Below are 6,659 nucleotides of genomic sequence, written 5' to 3'. Positions count from 1 at the left end.
AATGAAGATATGAATGTCACAAAGTAGTATATCTTAAGTGGGTCAAATGAATACTTTTATCAACAACCAAAAACACGATGACGAGTCAAGTCCTCGCATAATTCAAAACTCCATTCAAGACCAACATGGACAAGACAGCAGCTCCTGTTTACGGCTAACGTGGCGCCACCGTGTGGCAACAGAGCAGTACGACTTACAATTCCCTTGGCCTGCAGAGAACACTTGATTTTTCCCTACTTATTTTTGCATTTGAGGAGGAAAAGAGAGATTTGTATTCTTTCCAGTATTGTATTTAAAATGAGACTTTATTGAAAATTTTACCTAGCACTGCTTTGAATTCACATAAAACGTTACCTCTCTGGAATATCAGACGTCTGAATGTGTGCAAACGTGAGGGGGGACAAATTGCCACTCTCTGACCCATGACAGGCCCTGCAAGCCACCAAGTTCACTCCAAGCCACCATGTCCACACCCTTCTCTCACTCGGGGTTCAGTCCCAAGGAAATGGTGGCATCAAGCCAGGGTCCCCATGTTCAGCTGCACAAAGCAGTGGGCTGCCCACTTCCAGGTGGCGCCACCCACACTGCAACAGTGACCCAAGCATACTCTCCTTCAGATGCAAGCAAGCCCTTTGCTTTTAGGCTCTGGAGTACCTCACCAACACCCCACCCTCCATCGGGCTTCAGTTCAGGATCAAAGACAAGAGAACATTCCATAGTCAGTTTGATGAGTTCATTGAGCATTTACAAGGCTACACCTGGTGCAGAGAGAGTCTTGGGGACTCTCTGCCCAGGGAACTGCTTTCCCACTAGATTTCTGTCTCCAAATGCTCCATTTAAAGTCAGATATTCACACAACTGATTTGGGCAGTGTTAAAGCAACTCCATGTCTTATACTTTGTTGGGGGTGAAGAGAAATCATCCAATATTCAATAATATATAAAGAGCACCTGCTATGTTCTGGGCACTCTTCTAGACACCAAGGACCTGGCAGACACAAAACAGACAGAGATCCTTCTCCTGGTGGAGCTGATGCTCTAGTGGGGGGAAAAGAGCGTAAACAATAGAAATAAGTCAAACATACCCTATTTCATTGATTGCACGATGTCAATTTTTTTTGCATTTAACATTTCTGAAATCAGGGTGTGTCCTACGTTCAAGGGCATCTTAGCCTTTTTTAGTTGGCATTGTCTAATTGTGTACCTCACAGTACATAAACTGACAGCTTGTGTTGCTATCAATGCCATCTGAATTTGATGAAATATGTAGTAGGTTCGATGGTGCTAAGTAATAAGGAGAAAAACCAAGCAGAGAACCCAGATCATGAGTGCTATGGAGTGCTGGCTGCAATTCTTCAGACAGGCTTGATGGACAGGAAGCAGGCTTCGTGGAGAAGGCGAACTTGAGCAGTGACCCGAAGAAGGTGAGGGAAAGAGCCACATGGAGGTCTGGGGAAAGGGCATTCCAGGTAGCAGGAACAGTATATGCAAAGGCCCTGGGGAAGCAGTAGGTCTGGAACAGCAAGGAGGCCAGTGTAGAGGAAAATGAGTGAGGGGTGACAAATAGAGGATGATTTCAGAGACAGGACAGGGGCCAGATCATGCAGCCTTCAAGGTCTTTGTAAGGATCCGGACTTTGACTCTGAGTGAACATCCATGACAATATTGGTCTTCTGGTGTCCATTTGGCAGATGAGAAAGCTGAGGCCCAAAGAGGTTTTGCAAGCATCCTAAAGCAACTCAGGGAGGTGGTAGAGGCCAGATTCAGCTTCACCTAACCCCAAAGCTGTACTCTGGCCCCTAAGCAAGTAGACAAATGATTGGCTCTGAGGGGACAAGACGGGGTCTTTGAAAGCCCAGCCGGGGACAGGCAACTGCTGGAGGGGGAGGCTGGCGTGGAGGAGGCTCTGAAGTCCAAGCAGGAAGTCAGCATAACCGGAGGAAAGTGAATTTCTATGACGGAATCTCACTAATGCTCAGGCCCCACAAATTTTCACAAGTAGCACCCCTGTAACATGTAGTTCTTGAAAGAGTTCTGGGTTAAAGGAGCCAAACTGCCAGAGCAGTGATGCCACTGGAACACAATGTAAGTGTTTCTTTCATGGCTCAGAGACTTCGATAAACATGTTTAGCAATTAGTTGCTACTTCATGCACCAGTAATACCCTAATAAACCAATTTATGGAACTGACTCAGAAACTTAATAGGTATTAGGAGCTCTGATTTGGATGCCTGGAATATGTAGCAATGGAGCAAATCCTACCCAGCAGCTCCCCAGGTATTGGGTAGGACAAGCAGGGAAAACAAGGGTTACCAAGACCCTAATATTTCCTCTCTTCACTCCCTCTCTGCTACTTTAAAGGCCAAACAAGCCTCAGCTATGGTTAGTGACAGATGAGACAGGCTGACCATTCCAGAATGTTGCTTTTTTGTAGATTTATTGTAGTAATGGCCTCCTTGTATCTATATCTGTCTTAGTTTGCCAGAGCTGCTATGACAAATACCACACAGTGCATTGGCTTAACAACAACAATTTATTAGCTCATGATTTTAAAAGCCAGGAATCCCAAATCAAGGCATCAGCCAGGCCGTGCTTTCTCTCGGAGCCTGTAGCCATCTGTTGCCGGCCTGCTGCAATCCTCGGGGTTCCTTGAACTTGCACCTCTGCCTCTGTTACATGGTGATGTCCTTAAAATCCTCCTGTGCTTTCTCTAACTTCTGGCTTCTATGTCTTCTGGCATCTCCCAGTTTCCAGTTTCAATTGATTGACTGCTTCTGAATTTACTCTCTTTATAAGGTCTCCATTAATTCAAACTGAGACCCCCCTGATTTGATTTAGCCACACCTTAACTCATCACGACATCTTTGAAAGGCTCTATTCACAAATGGGTTCAGACCCACAAGAAGGCAGATTAAGACTATGTCTGTGGCAGATGATTCAATCTATGACAACATCCCATTGCAATGTGACTTTGCGCTCTTCCCGCTGAGAGGTGGAATCCATTTCCCCACCACTTGCATATGAGCTGGCCTCATGACCTCTTTTGCTTGAGAGAATGTGGCAGAAGGGACGGTGTACCAGTTCTGAGCCTCTATACCTGAAGGGGCCTTGCACGCCTCCTCTCTCTCTCTCTCAGGCAGGACAACAAACCTGGTCTAGCCAACTGGAGGATGCAGAACTACATGGAGGAGAGCCCAGTTGTCCCAACTACTGCCACCCTAGACCAGCTTACAGCCAGGCGATGCTCAAACATGTGAGAGAGCTCACAGCAGATCACCAGAGATGCCTCCTGGATTCACGGCTGATCTCACACACAAGAGTGAGCCCAGATGAGACAAGAACCATCCAGCTGATCTATAATTCTTCATAAGCAAGAATAAATGTTTATTATTTTAAGGCATTGAGTCTGGTGTGTTTGTTACACAGCAATAGAAAATTCACACCCCTCTGTTATGAAATTGTTCCTGATAGAGCAGCCAGCGTGACTTAGGAAATAAAGTCGTTCTGCCCTTTTTTTTGTGGCAGTCAGGAGAAAATACAAACTTCTGAGGACTTCTGAAGGAATGTCAGAGAAACTTCTGAGGACCTCTAAAGAATAACCAAAAATTACTGAACTGAGGAAAGACATGAAAAAGGATAAAAATGTATCAGGGGGCAGCATCCGCTGATACAAAGTCCCTGCACACTTTCTTTTTTACCTTGTAAGCAATGAAACACTCATGTAAGCAAAAAATAAATATTTCCACTGGAGCAGATTCAGACTCGCTCATCAGCTACCGTTCACGGCCTCTCCTGGAGGAGTACAAAGCGTGTGTCCTTGCACTTGCTTGCTAATGAGCACTGAGTCATGGTCAGCTTTACCTTCACCCATTTTTCACAGAATTGTGGTGGGACCTTCCTGAGTAAGACTGCAACCAGCGAAAGATGAAAACAGATGGAGAAGACATTGCAAGTCTATCGAGCAATTTGGTGAACAGTATTGCCAAAAGAAAAGGCCCTGACCACCAAAACGTACACATCAGTTCACAGGGTCCTTTGCTTTCTCCTTGAGGTAGATACTATCACACACCCATTTCACAGATAAGGAAAGCAAGGCTCAGAGACGTGAACTGCACAAGGTCACACAAGCTAGAAAGGGGCAGAGTCAAACCTGGATGTTCAATCTCCGGCCTCCACATCATCTCACACATGTTGGTGAGCTGAAAGCAAAACAAAACTAAACCAAATTTGTTTGAAACAATTTTTTTCTTAGTTTTGGGGGTGGGGAGCGTTCATTACATTACTGTCTCTCCTCTTTTGTCAGAATGAAATACTTGATCACAATTTTCTGAACAGAAACAAAAAAAAATGAATGAACTTGTGTTGTTTACTGAACCACAGGCATTGCATTTCAAATCCCCAATGTGTTCGAAATGACCGTCTTTGTGCCAGACTTGGAAAAAGTTGAAGAAAACAGCAAGGAGGCCTGAAGGGGAAAGCAATGAGGATAAAGAAACCAAGCAATATCTAGCCCAGCTGGCAGGTCCCTTACAGGCCTTCCTGGGCTTGGACTTTCAGGGGTGGCCCTGATTTCAAATCTTTTGGCCTGTTTTCTAGAAAGGTGGCTCTCAGCACGGGTGGAATAGATTTGTGGCCACCTCTGTCAGCACCCTAAGCGAGGCCCCTCGTCCTAACCATTCCAGCCCACAGGAACCAGTTCATCTGCCAGCGCCCGAGGGCCTTTTCTCACTGCTGGACTTGCTCTTGAATCACAGCACCTCTGGGAACAGAGCCAACCAAAAACTGGAGAGCGAGCTGAGGTGCAAACATGCCAGCTCCCTTATCCCTCAGGTAGGATAACTCTGAGCTATGTCTCTCCCTGGCTGTCAGAGCGTCTGCACAGGATTTCACTCTAGTTGCCCAGAGTCATATGGGAGTTGAGGGTAGGGAATAAAAGCTCTCTTCTTTGGCTGTCTTCCCTTCCCCGTATCACTTAGGTGCTCTCATTCTACTGGGTCCTGAATTACCTCCAAGTAAAATACTTGCCTTCAGGGTCTGCCTTGGAGAGAAGCCAAACCAAGACAGAGGAATATTTTAAAAAGGCTCCAAAGACGTTTCCAAGAGCCTTCCCTCCTTAATACCCTGAGTTGAGAACCCCTTCAGGGGACCACCGGAAAGTCAGGGCTTCATGGGATTAACTCCTAGCAATTCCATTCACCAGCTGTGTCACCTCGGAGAGGCTACTTAAGCTCCTGGGCCTCCGTGTCCTTACTTGTAAAAAAGGGTGTCCTACTTCCCCAGTGCTGTGTGAGATTCAATGAGACACACACGGACTGAAGCTGTGTGGAGAGAGACACAGAGAAAACCCAATTTGTGATCTAAAAAAATGTCAGGAAGCATCACCTTAATATACATGTCACAAAAATCTCTGTCAGATTCTGTTCTGATTTACTTGTTATGTAGGTCACAGAGCAAGTAAATGCCACAAGAGTACAACTGAATGACCATTTATTAAACTCTTCCCTGGGGCTGGACTGGTGTTCTAGAATTATAAATTAGAACCCTGTTTCCTACCTAACTAGGGGAGTGACATATGAAAGTACAGTGTGGAAAGTCCCCCACGAGAGGCCTGCGGTGGACATCTGTACTCCCCTCACCACCCCAACAAAAAGGCTCAAGGTTGGGGGACCTTGATTTCCCCCAGAGGCTGCCCCTCCCAACTTTGGCTCTAGGTGGCCATGTGACTCAGGTAGGGCCAATCAGAGGCGTAAATCCCCTGGCCACAGTGATTGGTTCAAGGGTCAGCTTGTGACCTAAGCCAGCCCAATAGAACTGGATTCCGGGGCTTTTGCTGGATCCATTGGGAGAGTGAAGCTGAGAAGGTAAAGCATGGGGCTCTGAGAGGCTTCTGAGGGCTGTGGGAGAGAGAAGTCCACCCAAAGGAAAGCAGAGCCAATAGACAGCTAGAAAGAAGGAGGGGCCCTGAGGCTTAGTTTAACCCTTTGTCTCAGCTGTAGTTTAAGCCAGATCTACTATCTGGACTTTTCCATTACCTTCACCTTACATCCTCTCCCTCTTGTTTTTTCCTAAGCCTCTTTGACTTGGCCTCTGTCATCTGCTACCAATAGTCTGCTCAAGACATGGGCGAAGAGGTCAGCCACTGTATGAAAGAATCCGGGAAGAACTCTCTGAAGAAGGGTGCCTCTGATCCAGGCTTAGAGGGATGATCAGAAGTTTGTTCTTTGGCAACAAAGCCAGGGAAAGACATTTGAGGCAGGGGAAACAGCTTGGGCAAAGGCGTGGAGGTGGAACAGGGAGTCCTTCGGTATGGCTGGAGTTTGGGGCTTACGAAGCTGAGGCAGGGAAGTTAGAGGGGCCAGATGACAGAGCAATGACTGCTGCACTATAAGGCTGGGCTTTTTTCCTAAGGGAGGGAAGAGGGAGCAGAGGACAGATGCCAGGGTATGAAAAGCAGGAGAAAGGGTGGGTCAGGCCTCCCTGGGACAAGGGAGACTTAATGAACTGTCTCTTTCAGAAAGTATTCTTCCCCCTGTGTCTGATATCTTAAAAATCTAAAGATTTCAGTCCAGAACACCCTCAAGGCTGAGGCGTGAGGTACCTGGACAAGCTAACCATCTGTCCCCCCTTCCTAACCAAATTTAAATATGTTTAGTGCGCTCCT

Source organism: Tamandua tetradactyla, chromosome 9 (genome assembly GCF_023851605.1).
Source record: "Tamandua tetradactyla isolate mTamTet1 chromosome 9, mTamTet1.pri, whole genome shotgun sequence".
NCBI lineage: Eukaryota > Metazoa > Chordata > Mammalia > Pilosa > Myrmecophagidae > Tamandua > Tamandua tetradactyla.
Note: the sequence above shows the minus strand (reverse complement) of the source record.